The 19,338-nt window shown below is 41.6% G+C and overlaps 1 pseudogene; it reads left to right on the plus strand.

Moving 5' to 3' along the window:
- The first annotated feature begins 7,040 nt into the window (after positions 1–7,040).
- On the plus strand, positions 7,041–12,935 carry LOC138637699 (uncharacterized; annotated as a pseudogene).
- Positions 12,936–19,338: the final 6,403 nt, after the last annotated feature.

Raw genomic sequence — 19,338 nt, forward strand, 5'->3', positions numbered from 1 at the left:
TGACAGATGACGCACACAGGAGTCAGGAGTGGCACACAAGCCCAGAGGCCAATATTAATCTCCCACTGATTGATTTAGTGATTTTTTTTGGTAGATTTTGGAACCCAAATCAAGCAAAAAAATTTATAGGCTTTCTATGGCCCACAATTGGGGAGAGAGAGAGAGATGGCACACCCAGGAGTCAAGACTGGCACACAAGCAGAAGGGGCAATATGAATCTCCCACAGATTTTTTTTTTTTTTTCAGGGAGACTTGAGAGAAAAAAAAATACAAAAAAAATGATTTTTTTCAGGAATAATTTAGAAACCAAAGAAAATAAAATGATTGTTTCAGGGAGAATTTAGAAAACAAATAAAACAAAAAATAGGCTTTCTAGGGCCCACTGAGTGACAGATGACGCACACAGGAGTCAGGAGTGGCACACAAGCCCAGAGGCCAATATTAACCTCCCACTGATTGATTTAGTGATTTTTTTTGGTAGATTTTGGAACCCAAATCAAGCAAAAAAATGAATAGGCTTTCTATGGCCCACAATTGGGGAGAGAGAGAGAGATGGCACACCCAGGAGTCAAGACTGGCACACAAGCAGAAGGGGCAATATGAATCTCCCACAGATTTTTTTTTTTTTTTTTTTTTTTCAGGGAGACTTGAGAGAAAAAAAAATAGAAAAAAAATGATTTTTTTCAGGAATAATTTAGAAACCAAAGAAAATAAAATGATTGTTTCAGGGAGAATTTAGAAAACAAATAAAACAAAAAATAGGCTTTCTAGGGCCCACTGAGTGACAGATGACGCACACAGGAGTCAGGAGTGGCACACAAGCCCAGAGGCCAATATTAATCTCCCACTGATTGATTTAGTGATTTTTTTTGTAGATTTTGGAACCCAAATCAAGCAAAAAAATTAATAGGCTTTCTATGGCCCACAATTGGGGAGAGAGAGAGAGATGGCACACCCAGGAGTCAAGACTGGCACACAAGCAGAAGGGGCAATATGAATCTCCCACAGATTTTTTTTTTTTTTTTTCAGGGAGACTTGAGAGAAAAAAAAATACAAAAAAAATGATTTTTTTCAGGAATAATTTAGAAACCAAAGAAAATAAAATGATTGTTTCAGAGAGAATTTAGAAAACAAATAAAACAAAAAATAGGCTTTCTAGGGCCCACTGAGTGACAGATGACGCACACAGGAGTCAGGAGTGGCACACAAGCCCAGAGGCCAATATTAATCTCCCACTGATTGATTTAGTGATTTTTTTTGGTAGATTTTGGAACCCAAATCAAGCAAAAAAATTTATAGGCTTTCTATGGCCCACAATTGGGGAGAGAGAGAGAGATGGCACACCCAGGAGTCAAGACTGGCACACAAGCAGAAGGGGCAATATGAATCTCCCACAGATTTTTTTTTTTTTTTTTTTTCAGGGAGACTTGAGAGAAAAAAAATACAAAAAAAATGATTTTTTTCAGGAATAATTTAGAAACCAAAGAAAATAAAATGATTGTTTCAGGGAGAATTTAGAAAACAAATAAAACAAAAAATAGGCTTTCTAGGGCCCACTGAGTGACAGATGACGCACACAGGAGTCAGGAGTGGCACACAAGCCCAGAGGCCAATATTAATCTCCCACTGATTGATTTAGTGATTTTTTTTGGTAGATTTTGGAACCCAAATCAAGCAAAAAAATTAATAGGCTTTCTATGGCCCACTATTTGTGAGAGAGATGGCACGCTCAGGACTGGCACACAAGCCCAGAGGCCAATATTAATCTCCCATTTTTTTTTTTTTCCAGGGAAAATTTATAAACCCAATAAAAAAAATAATAATAAATAGCCTTTCTATGGCCCACTATCTGAGAGAGAGAGATGGCACGCTTAGGACTGGCACACAAGCCCAAAGCCCAATATTAATCTCCCACTGATTGATTTAATGATTTTTTCAGGTAGAATTTAGAACCCAAATCAAGCAAAAAAATTTATAGGCTTTCTATGGCCCACTGAGTGAGAGATGGCACACACAGGAGTAAGGAGTGGCACACAAGCCCTGAGGCCAATATTTTTCTCCCACTGATTGATTGATTGATTGATTTTTTCAGGTAGAATTAGGAACCCAAATCAACCCAAAAAATAAATAGGCTTTCTATGGCCCACTATTTGTGAGAGAGATGGCACGCTCAGGACTGGCACACAAGCCCAGAGGCCAATATTAATCTCCCACTTTTTTTTTTTTTCCAGGGAAAATTTATAAACCCAATAAAAAAAATAATAATAAATAGGCTTTCTATGGCCCACTATCTGAGAGAGAGAGATGGCACGCTTAGGACTGGCACACAAGCCCAAAGGCCAATATTAATCTCCCACTGATTGATTGATTGATTTTTTCAGGTAGAATTATGAACCCAAATCAACCAAAAAAATAAATAGGCTTTCTATGGCCCACTATTTGTGAGAGAGATGGCACGCTCAGGACTGGCACACAAGCCCAGAGGCCAATATTAATCTCCCACTTTTTTTTTTTTCCAGGGAAAATTTATAAACCCAATAAAATAATAAAAAAATAGGCTTTCTATGGCCCACTATCTGAGAGAGAGAGAGATGGCACGCTTAGGACTGGCACACAAGCCCAAAGGCCAATATTAATCTCCCACTGATTGATTTATTGATTTTTTCAGGTAGAATTTAGAACCCAAATCAAGCAAAAAAATTAATAGGCTTTCTATGGCCCACTGAGTGAGAGATGGCACACACAGGAGTAAGGAGTGGCACACAAGCCCTGAGGCCAATATTTTTCTCCCACTGATTGATGTTGTGATTTTTTCTGGTAGATTTTGGAACCCAAATCAAGCAAAAAAATAAATAGGCTTTCTATGGCCCACTGAGTGAGAGATGACACAGACAGAGATGGCACTCTAGCAGAAATGTCAATCTTAATCTCCCACAAAAAAAAAAAAGGAACTGTCCTTCAATTACTATCTCCCTGCAGTAATCTCAGCCAGGTATGGCAGGCAGCAATAAGGAGTGGACTGATGCACAAATTAAATAAAAAGTGTGGACAAACAAACAAGATAGCTGTGCAGAAAGGAAGGAACAAGAGGATTTGTGCTTTGAAAAAAGCAGTTGGTTTGCACAGCGGCGTACACACAGCAATGCAGCTATCAGGGAGCCTTCTAGGGCAGCCCAATGAGCTACAGCGCTGAGGAAAAAAAAAAAAAAAAGGAGCTTCCACTGTCCCTGCACACCGAAGGTGGTGTTGGGCAGTGGAAATCGCTACAGCACAAGCGGTTTTGTGGTTAATGGACCCTGCCTAACGCTATCCCTGCTTCTGACGAAGCGTCAGCAACCTCTCCCTAAGCTCAGATCAGCAGCAGTAACATGGCGGTCGGCGGGAACTCCCCTTTATAGCCCCTGTGACGCCGCAGACAGCAAGCCAATCACTGCAATGCCCTTCTCTAAGATGGTGGGGACCAGGACCTATGTCATCACGCTGCCCACACTCTGCGTTTACCTTCATTGGCTGAGAAATGGCGCTTTTCGCGTCATTGAAACGCGACTTTGGCGCGAAAGTCGCGTACCGCATGGCCGACCACGCACAGGGGTCGGATCGGGTTTCATGAAACTCGACTTCGCCAAAAGTCGGCGACTTTTGAAAATGTTCGACCCGTTTCGCTCAACCCTATATGAGACTATAGTATGAGGGAAGTGTAAGGGGACAGTATGGAGAAAGAAAAGTGTGTGTGAACAACATTGTGACTAAGGTGTGAGAGGAAAGTATAGGGAGAGAAAAATGCAATTGGATAGTATGTAGAAAATGTGAGGGGACAGTAGGCGGTGAATCTATGGGACAGTATAAAGGTAGAGTATGGGGAGAAAAGTGTGAGGGACACAGTATGGAGACTGGGTAGTGTGGAGGGGAAGTATAAAGAGAGGCAGTGTGATAGGACAGTATGCATGGAGAATTGTTAAGAGAGGGAACAGTATAAACACTGGGCAATATAGGGGGAATGTAATGTGAGGGTGTGAAGAAGGGGCCCAGTATTGAAAGGAGAGAACATCATAGAGGCCGTGTATTATAAGATTGATAGTGTGGGGAACATTTTTTGTGCAGAAGACCAGTGAAGAAGAAAGTCTGCAAAGTTAAGCTGTGAATGTGATAAGCCATTTTGGCATCTAGGCAAAATGGAGCAGAAAATAAAGAGAATGACTCTAATTACTGAAGAGGTCATCTATAAGGCACCTGAATGTAAATGTTTATTTGCTATATTGACTGTCTCATCAATACTGTTGTTCCTGTATAGTCCATATGATAGCTGTTAACAACAACTCCCAGTATCTCCTTGCCATTACTTAGGACATACTAAGAGTTGTTGGATCATATGATACAATTGTATATGGGGCTGACTTGACATTGCAATTGATCACTGTACTAAGATTAGATGATGCATTTATGGACATGGTGGTTCAGTGATATATGTCAGTAATGTTATTGAATCTGGTTATGCATTTATGTACTGATAGTGGTTATGATGCTGTATTCATGTACTAATTGTGCTTCTGCTGATGAGTTCCTATACTGATCATCGTTCTGGTAATGTACTCCCCTACTCATGGTGCTATTAGTGATGCATTTCTGTACTGTTGGTGGTTCTGGGGTTGTATTTCTGTACTGTTGTTATTTCTGGTGATAAATTTCTGCATTGTTGGTGGTTCTGGCATTGTTTATGTCCTTTAATTAGGCTACTAGATGATGAATATTCAAACCACTTAAGCTGTATTTAGGAGTAGGCGCCAAATTGAATTTTTGCCCTGGGTAAATGAAAACCTAGATTCACATATGACACCATTTTTTTCAATTTCTCTTCTCCAGCAGTGGCTGGATGTAAACTGTGTAAGGGGTGGAACACACTAACTTAACAACATTGATTGGTGTCTGCTCCTGTCTACTGAAGATCATCTCCTAAACAAATAACTAGAAGTTTATCAACAGTACCAGGAAGAATTATTACTAGTTGTTTAAATTCCATGGCTGTGTAAAGCTAAAAGTAGCAGGGTCCCTTATGTATCTTGGACATCTACAGTGGGTACGGAAAGTATTCATACCCCTTTACATTTTTCACTCTTTGTTTCATTACAGCCATTTGGTAAATTCAAAAAAATTCATTTTTTTCTCATTATCGTACACTCTGCACCTCATCTTGACTGAAAAAACAGAAACGTAGTAATTTTTGCAAATTTATTAAAAAAGAAAAACTGAAATATCACATGGTCATAAGTATTCAGACCCTTTGCTCAGTATTGAGTAGAAGTACCCTTTTGAGCTAGTACAGCCATGAGTCTTCTTGGGAATTATACAACTAGTTTTTCACACCTGGATTTGGGGATCCTCTGCCATTCTTCCTTGCAGATGCTCTCCAGTTCCGTCAGGTTGGATGGTGAAGGTTGGTGGACAGCCATTTTCCGGTCTCTCCAGAGATGTTCAATTGGGTTTAGGTCAAGACTCTGGCTGGGCCAGTCAAGAATGGTTACAGAGTTGTTTTGAAGCCAATCCTTTGTTATTTTAGCTGTGTGCTTATTGACATTGTCTTGTTGGGAGGTGAACCTTCGGTCAAGTCTGAGGTCCAGAGCACTCTGGAAGAGGTTTTCATCCAGGATATCTCTGTATTTGGCCGCATTCATGTTTCCCTCAATGGCAACCAGTCATACTTTCCCTGCAGCTGAAAAACACCACCATAGCATGATGCTGCCACTACCATGTTTCACTTTTGGGATTGTGTTGGGCAGGTGATGAGCAGTGCCTGGCTTTCTCTACACATACCACTTAGAATTATCACCAAAAAGGTCTATCTTCGGCTCATCAGACCAGAGAATCTTATTTCTGGTCTGGGAGTCCTTCATGTGTTTTTTAGCAAACTCTATGCGGTCTTTCATATGTATTGCACTGAAGAGAGGCTTCCATAGGGCCACTCTGCCATAAAGGGCCGACTGGTGGAGGGCTGCAGTGATAGTTGACTTTTTGTGGAACTTTCTCCCATCTCCCCACTACATCTCTGGAGCTCAGCCAGAGTGATCATGGTGTTCTTCTTTTCTTCTCTCACCAAGGCTCTTCTCCCATAATTGCTCAGTTTGACTTGATGACCAAGTCTAAGAATACTTCTGGTGGTCCCAAACTTCTTCCATTTAAGGAACCTTGAGTACTGCAGACATTCTGCTGTAACCTTGGCCAGATCTGTGCCTTGCCCCAATTCTGTCTTTGAGCTCCTTGGCCAGTTCCTTAGACCTCATGATTCTCTTTTGGTCTTACATGCACTGTGAGCTGTGAGGTCTTATATAGACAGGTGAATACCTTTCTAAATCAAGTCCTATCAGTGTAATTAAACACAGCTGGACTCCAATGAAGGAGTAGACCATCTTAAGGAGGGTCACAAGGAAATAGACAGCATGTGACTTAAATATGAGTGTCTGAGCAAAGGGTCTGAATACTTATGACCATGTGATATTTCAGTTTATATTTTTTATTAAATTTGCAAAAATTACTACATTTCTGTTTTTTTTTCAGTCAACATGAGATGCATAGTGTACATTAATGTGAAAAAAATGAAATTTGGATGCAATGAAACACAGAGTGAAAAATGTAAATGGGTCTGAATACTTTCTGTACCCACTATATACTTGTACATATGAATGCTATATTTTCAATTTATGGGATCTCTGGATATCATTTGTCTATTTTTGTATGATAGAAGATAAATTCTATACACATTCCTGGCTGAATTAAATTTTACATAGGCCATGTTTCTCCACTTTACTTAAATTTTTAATGCCTAGAGTTTTCTATACATGTTTTAAAATGTGTTTGTCTAGCCATTTATTGATCTAAATAATCTACTTTTTGCAATTTGCATTATTTTGGTCTTTACTAGGCGCTTATATCCTGTTTTATATTTAAATTATGGTCCAATAGACACGTTTGATTATCTACATTTGTCCCTCTCTCTTTGAGTAACACTATATACCCCTCTTATTGTAGGTGTGTATACAGTAATATAAATGGGAAGCTCAGAGTTCAAGTCTAGGTAAGTAAAATTATAAAGTAACAGCAACAATAACATTTTCAGACTGTGATCTTTGATATTTATAGTGATTATTTGGCACATTGTATAGTATGTTTGTGGAGCTGGTGAATCATTTATCTTTATTGCCATACCTCCCTTCCTAAAGCCCGAGCAGCAGTTTCCAAGCTTCTATAAAACAATCACCACTACTACATAGAGAGTATCATCACCTTACCTAAGCATTTTAGTGCAGCATTTACAACTTCTTTCCAATGATTTTAAGGACATTCAATCTAGCATCAAATTATAGTCACAAAAGTTTTTTTTTTCCTTTCTTTTTTAACAATTTTTTCCTTACGATGGATGCAGAATAATGAGTTTCCATCTTCAGGAAATAACTGAGGTCTTGGAAAGACACTGTAAATTTCACAGTAAAACATGAAGCTCTTCAGCCCAGACAACATGCACTGCTTGCATTACGCCAACCTGTCTATAAACACCATTCCTTCTGTAGCAGTCAGTCAGCTGGCCTGTTCCTTTTGGGATTAATTAAATTGCCACATCTTATGTACAGGCTTTTTTTTTGTAATGAAAACCATAACTAAGTTCTTGCTGATGTTCAGATATATTGAGAGTGGAGGTTGAACAGAGGGTCAAGACTCCCTTTATACTCACAGAATGGGATGTAGCGTCTGCAAAACATAGCAGTATGGTTATAGGCATCCTCTCTAAAACCATTATACTCTATGCAACTTTTACATACGGAAATCTCTTTGAACTTCACAATGTAAATCTTTATTTTGCAAATCTATGCACCTAAAGGGATTAACAGTTATTTTTTGTACAGACGCAGTACAATATCTCATATAAATAAGTGTGTCTCATCCCCGATATTTATAGTCATGATGAAAATCTCCCATAGAGGGAGACATTGTATAATTGCCAGGATCATATCATATATTTTTTCACATATTTTTTCCAGTTGTTTGGGTGCTCAGCAACCTTTTCTTGGCATCTAAATAAGATGGCAAGCAAGAGGCACTAAAGAAGTGTTTATGTCAAAGGCAGAATGTGTAATATCGCTCCACATCTACCGTGTATTATTTATAAAATATTGTTTATTTTATGTGGTAATGGGGGCATTCAGGCTTCTCTATAGGCATTGTCTGGCCTTTAGGTTCAAGTCTGCAGTCACTCTATGTGACTGCAGACTTGCTATCCTCTTTTCGCGTGCACTCTGAGCTGTCAGGACCATTCAATGTCAGAGCATCTATATTTATGAGGCATCGTGATTACTCGCTAATCCCGCCCCCTGCACAGTAGCTCCACCCACCACATCACCACACATAATCCCGCCCCCCCAACACATCACCACTAGTGTTGAGCATTCCGATACTGCAAATATCGGGTATCGGCCGATATTTGCTGTTCGGAATTCCGATACCGAGTTCCGATATTTTTGCGATATCGGAAATCGGAATCGGAAGTTCCTATAAGTTCCCAGTCATCTTCGGCGTGTGCGGTGCGTATGGTTCCCAGGGTCTGGAGGAGAGGAGACTCTCCTTCAGGCCCTGGGATCCATATTCATGTAAAAAATAAAGAATAAAAATAATAAATATGGATATACTCACCCCTCCGACGAACCCTGGCTGTCACCGCTGCAAGCGTCTGCCTCCGTTCCTAAGAATGCAGAGAGTGAAGGACCTTCGATGACGTCGCGGTTAGGTGACCGGTCACCTGACCGCTCACCTGACCGCGACGTCATCGAAGGTCCTTCACTCACTGCATTCTTAGGAACGGAGGCAGACTGTTCCAGCGGTGACAGCCAGGGTTCTTCGGAGGGGTGAGTATATCCATATTTTTTATCTTTATTCTTTATTTTTTTTTTGTAAATCTGTTTATTAAATTTTTCATGTTACAAAACAAGCAGATGGTATTAACAAAATGGATTAGAAGTCTCAAACCCATCCCATTCCCTCCCCAACCCAAAAACCCTTTCCCTGCATGCGCGTAACCATCAAAGCATGTTACGGAATTGGTGTATTGCCGCCTATCCGCTGTAATAAGTACCATTGGGTGTTTTCAAATTGCTCTCTCAACTTTTCCCTAGTCTCCAGAGGAAGAGACGGAATAAGAGTAGACCATGTAGACAAAAATCTACCTGACATTTTCTCCTTATTGGTCAAAGTGTCCATCCATTCCATTCTAAATATAAATTGAATCTTTGTACGAATAAAAGAGAGCGATGGGATTGCTGGATTCAACCATTGATGCAATATGCTTTTCCTGGTCGCCGAGGCCTATTCTTTATTTTTTACATGAATATGGATCCCAGGGCCTGAAGGAGAGTTTCCTCTCCTTCAGACTCTGGGAACCATCCAGGATCACTTCCAATATTTGTGTCCCATTGACTTGCATTGGTATCGGGTATCGGTATCGGCGATATCCGATATTTTTTGGATATCGGCCGATCCCATCCCATACCGATGCTTTCAAATATCGGAAGGTATCGCTCAACACTAATCACCACACATAATCCCGCCCCCCACCACACATAATCCCACCCCCACCACATCACCACACATAATCCCACCCCCACCACATTACCACAGATAATCCCGCCCCCCACCATACCACCACACAGAATCCCGCCCCCCACTACATTACCACACATAATCCCACTCCGCCACCACATCACCACACATAATCCCACCCCCCACCACATTACCACAGATAATCCCGCTCCCCCACCACATTACCACACATAATCCTGCCCCACCACATTACCACACGAGGCTCCGTCCCCACACAATACCACAAGTGGCTCCATCCTCACACATTACCACACGAGGCTCCGTCCCCACACATTACCACATGAGGCTCCGTCCCCCCACATTACCACATGAGGCTCCGTCCCCACACATTACCACACAAGGCTCCATCCCCACACATTACCACACGAGGCTGCGTCCCCACACATTACCACACGAGGCTCCATCCCCACACATTACCACACGAGGCTGCGTCCCCACACATTACCACACGAGGCTCCGTCCCTCCACATTACCACACGAGGCTGCATCCCCACACATTACCACACGAGGCTCTGTCCCCACACATTACCACATGAGGCTCCGTTCCCCCACATTACCACATGAGGCTCCATCCCCCCACATTACCACACGAGGCTCCGTCCCCACACATTACCATACGAGGCTCCATCCCCACACATTACCACATGAGGCTTTGTCCCCCCTCATTACCACACGCAGCACTTCCTTTCTATGTAATTCAACCACTTAAGCCAAGGTAAACGTACATTTAATTGCATCCGTATTCTCCCAAACAAAATAAGCCAAGAAGAGTCGTCAGGTCCATCTCACAGGCCGCAGGAAAATCCGGACAACGATGCAGTAGCTGATCGACAATAGCAATATCGACAAAATTGTAGGATTGGTTATCAACAACAAACACCTGAGCAGATTGATAAGTATAGAGAGATATCACAAGGTTTATATCAACCGAGTGACAGAAAGAAGGGAAGCTGATATATATAATAAGTGTCAACGAACAAGGAATTTGACACCTGCGGAAGTTGAAAACAACTATGCCCATCAACGTAAACTGCCACCACCTTAGAGGTATGCAGCAAGAAATCCAGAGAATATACCCAGTGAACACCACGTGGGAAAGCGAGATGTTACGTGTAGTGATTGCGGTGCATCTCACTTTTGGAAAGAAAAATTACACAGTGCAAAGTTTGCGTCGTGCTGCGGAAGTGGTACTATACACTTACATGAAGTAAATGAATATCCTCAGCAGTTTCAAGCATGTTTAACTGAAGATACGAACGAGGCAAACATTTTTAGAAAGAACATCAGAAAGTACAACAGTGCTTTTGCCTTTGCATCCTTTGGATTTCAGTCAATGAAATTTTTCAGTGGCCCACCCGTTTTAGTCATTCATGGACAAGTGTACCACTGTACATCAACTTCTCTAAGATAAAAGACCTGAATACAATTACATGTATGTTTTTAATTCATTCCTACTCTTTTTTAATAATTAAAAATATATTTGTGTTTTCTTTAGATCTGATACTCCTTCATATTCACAACTCTACATATTGGATCCTGAGTATGCAAACATTCAACGATTAAATAACAAGCAAAATGAAGCATGCAAGAGGGACATAATGAATACTATTGACTGTTTACTCAGAGATATCAACCCATTTGCTCAGGCTTTCAAGATGATGAAGGATTTGATTGATCAGCGTGGCTACGACCAGCATAAAATCGAAATGTGGATAACCAAGGATAGACAACACGACCCTCGCCGATACAACTTGCCGACAGCCAATGAAGTTGCAGCTGTGTTTGTCTCCGATGATGGAGAGCCACCGATCAAAAGAGACATTGCCGTTCATCCCATTGGGCAGCGAGGACTACAGAATATTGTGTACCATAGCCCAAACTGTAATCCAATGGGGTATCCACTCCTCTTTCCATATGGTGAACACGGATGGCAATCTGGAATACGGAAGCAAGGGAGAACTGCAAAAAGGAAAAGTCATAAAATGGAGGAAGGTGACAATGAAGAACAGGAAGATATCAGTCACGATGCAGGGGAACAAGAAAAAAAGAAATGTGTCGATGAGGGAATTCTATGCGTACCGCCTTCAGGATCGACAATCCTTCAACCCGCTATTACATTCTGGCAAGCTGACACAACAATACATAATTGATGCCTACCTAAAGGTTGAAGCGCAGCGACTGGACTGGAACAGACAAAACCAAAAGAAACTCAGAGTAGAATTATATGTCGCGTTTATGGATTATATCAACAGTAGGGCTGAACAACAAGATCTGAGACTGGGTCGCATCGTAATACTTCCCTCTTCTTTTACCTGTGGAAAACGTGCCATGAGACAGAATTACCAAGATGTGATGACTTTGGTAGCAAAATTTGGAAAGCCGGATTTATTTAATACGTTCACTTGCAACCCAAAGTGGGAAGAAATTCAGTCCGGCCTTTTACAACCTGAAACAGCAATAGACCGCCCAGATTTTGCTTCTACCTTATTCCCTTTAAAGCTACAAGAGTTACTAAACGACTTGACTGCAAAAAAAGGTGGAGTGATGGGACGAGTAAAGGCATACACCTATGTCATTGAATTTAAAAAAAGAGGTATTACGTACATTCATCTGAATGTTCGTAACAGTAATGTTAATAATGGAATGATTAATAATGCACATTTAATACATCCTTTTATTGTTTCAGATCTTCCTCATTGCCATATGCTCTTAATTCCGGACGACAAAGACAAGATTCGAGAAGCTATCGATTATGACAATGCTGTTTGTGCAGAAATTCCTGACCCGGATATTAACAAGCAGCTTTACAATGTTGTCACCAGCTGCATGATTCATGGGCCCTGTGGAGAACACCATAGAAATTCACCGTGTATGGAAGATGTAAAAGGAATCTGTACATGTTCCAAAAAGTTCCCAATGACTTCAGCGAAGAAACAAATATTAATGTGGATGGTTATCCAGTATACCGCAGACGAAAAGATGGCATTAAAATCAAGATTAGGGATGTGGAAGTTGACAGCCGCTTGGTTGTACCATACAACCCCTACCTTTCTCAGAAATACAGCGCACGCATAAATGTGGAAATCTGCTCTTCCATCCAGACCGTCAAATTTATTTTCAAGTTCTTGTACAAAGGACATGATGCAGCCATTGTTCAAGTGAATGAAGTCAGCAACACCGGCACCTACCACTGGGACGAGATTAAGACTTACATCGACACACGATATTTGGCATCGCCTGAAGCAATGTGGCGGCTGCGAAAATTTGAGATGTCTGCACGTTCCCATGTTACATAGTTACATAGTTACATAGTTATTAAGGTTGAAGGAAGACTATATGTCCATCTAGTTCAACCCATAGCCTAACCTAACATGCCCTAACATGTTGATCCAGAGGAAGGCAAAAAAAACCCATGTGGCAAAGAATAAGCTCCACATTGGGGAAAAAAATTCCTTCCCGACTCCACATACGGCAATCAGACTAGTTCCCTGGATCAACGCCCTATCAAGGAATCTAGTGTATATACCCTGTAACATTATACTTTTCCAGAAAGGTATCCAGTCCCCTCTTAAATTTAAGTAATGAATCACTCATTACAACATCATACGGCAGAGAGTTCCATAGTCTCACTGCTCTTACAGTAAAGAATCCGCGTCTGTTATTATGCTTAAACCTTTTTTCCTCCAAACGCAGAGGATGCCCCCTTGTCCCTGTTTCAGGTCTATGATTAAAAAGATCATCAGAAAGGTCTTTGTACTGTCCCCTCATATATTTATACATTAAAATAAGATCACCCCTTAGTCTTCGTTTTTCCAAACTAAATAGCCCCAAGTGTAATAACCTATCTTGGTATTGCAGACCCCCTAGTCCTCTAATAACCTTGGTCGCTCTTCTCTGCACCCGCTCCAGTTCAGCTATGTCTTTCTTAAACACCGGAGACCAGAACTGTGCACAGTATTCTAAGTGTGGTGGAACTAGTGACTTGTATAGAGGTAAAATTATATTCTCCTCATGAGCATCTATGCCTCTTTTAATGCATCCCATTATTTTATTTGCCTTTGTAGCAGCTGCCTGACACTGGCCACTGAATATGAGTTTGTCATCCACCCATACACCCAGGTCCTTTTCATTGACGGTTTTGCCCAGAGTTTTAGAATTAAGCACATAATTATACATCTTATTACTTCTACCCAAGTGCATGACCTTACATTTATCCCCATTAAAGCTCATTTGCCATTTATCAGCCCAAGCTTCTAGTTTACATAAATCATCCTGTAATATAAAATTGTCCTCCTCTGTGTTGATTACCCTGCAGAGTTTAGTGTCATCTGCAAATATTGAAATTCTACTCTGAATGCCCCCTACAAGGTCATTAATAAATATGTTAAAAAGAAGAGGGCCCAATACTGACCCCTGTGGTACCCCACTGCTAACCGCTACCCAGTCCGAGTGTGCTCCATTAATAACCACCCTTTGTTTCCTATCCCTGAGCCATCTCTCAACCCACTTGCACATATTTTCCCCTATCCCCATTATTCTCATTTTATGTATCAACCTTTTGTGTGGCACCATATCAAAAGCTTTTGAAAAGTCCATATACACTACATCCACTGGGTTCCCTTGGTCCAATCCGGAACTTACCTCTTCATAGAAACTGATCAAATTAGTCTGACATGAACGGTCCCTAGTAAACCCGTGCTGATACTGGGTCATGAGGTTATTCCTCTTCAGATACTCCAGTATAGCGTCCCTTAGAATGCCCTCCAGGATTTTACCCACAGTAGAGGTTAAGCTTACTGGCCTATAATTTCCGAGTTCAGTTTTTGTTCCCTTTTTGAATATTGGCACCACATTTGCTATACGCCAGTCCTGTGGCACAGACCCTGTTATTATGGAGTCTTTAAAGATTAAAATAATGGTCTATCAATGACTGTACTTAATTCCTGCAGTACTCGAGGGTGTATCCCATCCGGGCCCGGAGATTTGTCAATTTTAGTGATTTTTAGACGCCGCCGCACTTCCTGCTGGGTTAAGCAGGTGACATTTAATTGGGAATTTTTATCACTAGACATTTTGTCTGCCATGGGATTTTCTTGTGTAAATACTGATGAAAAAAAGTCATTTAGCATATTGGCTTTTTCCTCATCCTCATCCACCATCTCACCCAGACTATTTTTAAGGGGGCCAACACTATCATTTTTTAGTTTCTTACTATTTATGTAGTTAAAGAATATTTTAGGATTATTTTTACTCTCTCTGGCAATGAGTCTCTCTGTCTCAATCTTTGCTGCCTTGATTTGCTTTTTACAGAATTTATTTAATTTTCTGTATTTATTTAATGCCTCCTCACTACCTACTTCCTTTAATTCTCTAAATGCTTTCTTTTTGTCACTTATTGCGCCCCTTACAGCTCTATTTAGCCATATTGGTTTCCTCCTATTTCTGGTATGTTTATTCCCATACGGTATATACTGTGCACAGGTCCTATCCAGGATGCTAATAAACGTCTCCCATTTTCATTGTGTATTTTTGTGTCTCAGGATATCGTCCCAGTTAATTGCACCAAGATCCTCTCTCATCCGTTGGAAATTTGCCCTCCTGAAGTTTAGTGTCCTTGTAACCCCTCTATTACACATCTTTTTAAAGGATACATGAAAACTTATTATTTTGTGATCGCTATTTCCCAAGTGACCCCCAACCCTTATATTTGATATGCGGTCTGGCCTGTTGGTTAATATTAGGTCTAGCAGTGCCCCCGTTCTTGTTGGGTCCTGAACCAGTTGTGAAAGGTAATTGTCTCTCATAGTTGTCAAAAACCGATTACCTTTGCTGGAACTGCAGGTTTCTGTTCCCCAATCTATTTCAGGGTAGTTGAAGTCCCCCATAATAATGACTTCTCCTTGAGTCGCAGCTTCATCTATTTGCTTTACGAGGATATTCTTCATTGCTTCCATTATTTTTGGAGATTTATAACAAACCCCTAACAGTAATTTATTATTTTTTCCCCCTCCCCTTATCTCCACCCACAGGGATTCTACATTTTCATTAAATTCACCTATATTATCACGCAGGATGGGTTTTAAGGACGATTTTACATACAGACACACCCCTCCGCCTCGCTTATCTGTACGGTCATTTCTGAACAGGCTATAGCCCTGCAAGTTAACTGCCCAGTCATGGCTTTCATCCAGCCACGTTTCAGATATCCCCACCATGTCATAATTATGCTCCAACAACATTAGTTCTAATTCGTCCATTTTGTTGGCGAGGCTTCTGGCATTAGTATACATGCACTTTATGTTCCTCTCTGTACTTCTATTTCTTAAATTATTAACTGTTCTGACCCCACCCCCCATGCCACCGCCACCCCCAACTTCCTTATTTGTGCCCAGGTCTCTGTCTGCACTATCTTCCCCTCCTATAAAATGAATACCCTCCCCCCAATTCCTAGTTTAAACACTCCTCCAACCTTCTAGCCATTCTCTCCCCCAGCACAGCTTCACCCTCCCCATTGAGGTGCTGCCCGTCCCTAGCGTAGAGCCTGTAGCCAACTGAGAAGTCGGCCCAGTTCTGCAGGAACCCAAACCCCTCTTTCCTACACCAATTCTTGAGCCACTTATTAACCTCCCTAATCTCCCGTTGCCTCTCTGGCGTGGCACGTGGTACCGGCAGTATTTCGGAAAATACCACGTTGGAGGTCCTTGCTTTCAGCTTGCAGCCTAATTCCCTGAAATCATCTTTAAGGACCTTTCACCTACCTCTAACTTTGTCATTAGTGCCAATGTGCACCATGACCGCTGGGTCCTCACCAGCCCCTCCCAATAATCTGTCCACCCGATCAGCGATGTGTCGGACTCGAGCGCCAGGTAGGCAGCACACCGTTCGACGATCCCTGTCTTTGTGACAGATTGCCCTATCTGTTCCCCTAATAATTGAGTCGCCCACTACCAGCACCTGTCTGGCCTGCCCTGCTCTCCTATTTCCCTCCTTACTGGAGCAGTCACTCCTCCGGCTTTCAGAGGACATGCCTGGCTGCAGCAGTGCTACCCCTGTACTGGCACCCCCCTCATCTGCCAACTTAGCAAACTTATTGGGGTGTGCCAGGTCAGGACTAGCCTCCCTGGCACTCTTCCCTCTACCCCGCTTCCTAACTGTCACCCAGCTTGCTGCAACTCCATCCTACCATCCCCCCCCTCATCTGTCCCATTGAGCGTCTGCTCCGTGAGCAGAAGACTCCTCTCCATATTGTCTATGGATCTCAGTGTTGCCAGCTGCACATTTAGTCAGAATCTGGGTTTCCAAATGCACAACGTGCTCACATCTCGCACAGCAGTATGCACCCTCGATCGGCTGCTCAAGGACTGCATACATGTGGCAAGTTGTGCACTGGATGGCATTAACAAGAGTGGAGCACATTTCCTAATGGGGATTGCACCAGACAGAACAGTTCAATAAAAAAAATAAAAAATAAATACAAAGTATTAATAAAAATCAGACAGCAATTCAGTAATTCCTCCCTTGGAAACTCTCTGACTCCAAAGTCACTGAATCACAAGTCACACTTACCGCCGTCCACACTTACACTCAGGCCACACTCAGCTCGCTCACACTCGCTATGCTGAAGATTTAAAGATTTTTTTTTTTCTCTAGTTCCCTTAACAGCAATCCACCTTGCTGTCCAATTGCACTTCCAAAAAGGACTGGAGCCCCAAACAGCTGCCCCTTATAAACCCTTAATTATGAGCCCCCACCCTAAGTTAACCCCTTATGAATATAGCTACCCCCAATTCAGCAACTCACACCAATTCACACAGGTATTTGTTAAAGGCTTTCCAAATACCTCTTCACTGAATCACAAGTCACACTTACCGCCGTCCACACTTACGCTCTGGTCACACTCAGCTCACTCACACTCGCTATGCTGAAGATTTAAAGATTTTTTTTTCTCTAGTTCCCTTAACCCCTTTACCCCCAAGGGTGGTTTGAACGTTAATGACCGGGCCAATTTTTACAATTCTGACCACTGTCCCTTTATGAGGTTATAACTCTGGAACGCTTCAACGGATCCCAGTGATTCGAACACTGTTTTCTCATGACATATTGTACTTCATGACAATGGTAAAAATTCTTTGATAGTACCTGCGTTTATTTGTGAAAAAAATGAAAATTTGGCGAAAATTATGAAAATGTCGCAATTTTCCAACTTTTAATTTTTATGCAATTAAATCACAGAGATATGTCACACAAAATACTTAATAAGTAACATTTCCCACATGTCTACTTTACATCAGCACAATTTTGGAAACAAAATTTTTTTTTGTTAGGGAGTTATAAGGGTTAAAAGTTGACCAGCAATTTCTCATTTCTACAACACCATTTTTTTTTAGGGACCACATCTCATTTGAAGTCATTTTGAGGGGTCTATATGATAGAAAATACCCAAGTGTGACACCATTCTAAAAACTACACCCCTCAAGGTGCTCAAAACCATATTCAAGAAGTTTATTAACCCTTCTGGTGCTTCACGGGAATTTTTTGAATGTTTAAATAAAAATGAACATTTAACTTTTTTTTCACAAAAAATTTAATTCAGCTCCAATTTGTTTTATTTTACCAAGGGTAACAGGAGAAAATGGACCCCAAACATTGTTGTACAATTTGTCCTGAGTATGCCAATACCCCACATCTGGGGGTAAACCACTTTTTGGGCGCATGGCAGAGCTCGGAAGAGAAGGAGCTCCATTTGACGTTTCAATGCAAAATTGACTGGAATTGAGATGGGACGCCATGTTTCGTTTGGAGAGCCCCTGATGTGCCTAAACATTGAACCCCCCCACAAGTGACACCATTTTGGAAAGTAGACCCCCTAAGGAACTTATCTTGAGGTGTGGTGAGCACTTTGACCCACCAAGTGCTTCACAGAAGTTTATAATGCAGAGCCGTAAAAATAAAACAAATTTTTTTTCCCACAAAAATTATTTTTTTAGCCCCCAGTTTTGCATTTTCCCGAGGGTAACAGGAGAAATTGGACCCCAAAATTTGTTGCCCAATTTGTCCTGAGTGCGATGATACACCATATGTGCGGGGAACCACTGTTTGGGCACATGGGAGGGCTCGGAAGGGAAGGAGCGCCATTTGAATGCAGACTTAGATGGAATGGTCTCCAGGTGTCACATTGCGTTTGCAGAGCCCCTAATGTACCTAAACAGTAGAAACCCCCCACAAGTGACACCATATTGGAAAGTAGACCCCCTTAGGAACTTATCTAGATGTGTGCTGAGCGCTTTGACCCACCAAGGGCTTCACAGAAGTTTATAATGGAGAGCCGTAAAAATAAAACAAAAATTTTTTCCCACAAAAATTATTTTTTAGCCCCCAGTTTTGTATTTTCCCGAGGGTAACAAGAGAAATTCGACCCCACAATTTGTTGTCCAATTTGTCCTGAGTGCGCTGATACCCCATATGTGGGGGGGGATCCACTGTTTGGGCGCATGGGAGGGCTCAGAAGGGAAGGAGCTCCATTTGGAATGAGGACTCAGATGGAATGGTCTGCAGGTGTCACATTGCATTTGCAGAGCCCCTAATGTACCTAAACAGTAGAAACCTCCCACAAGTGACACCATTTTGGAAACTAGACCCCCTAAGGAACTCATCTAGATGTGTTGTGATAGCTTTGAATTCCCAAGTGTTTCACTACAG

The sequence above is a fragment of the Ranitomeya imitator genome, chromosome 5 (assembly GCF_032444005.1).
Source record: "Ranitomeya imitator isolate aRanImi1 chromosome 5, aRanImi1.pri, whole genome shotgun sequence".
NCBI lineage: Eukaryota > Metazoa > Chordata > Amphibia > Anura > Dendrobatidae > Ranitomeya > Ranitomeya imitator.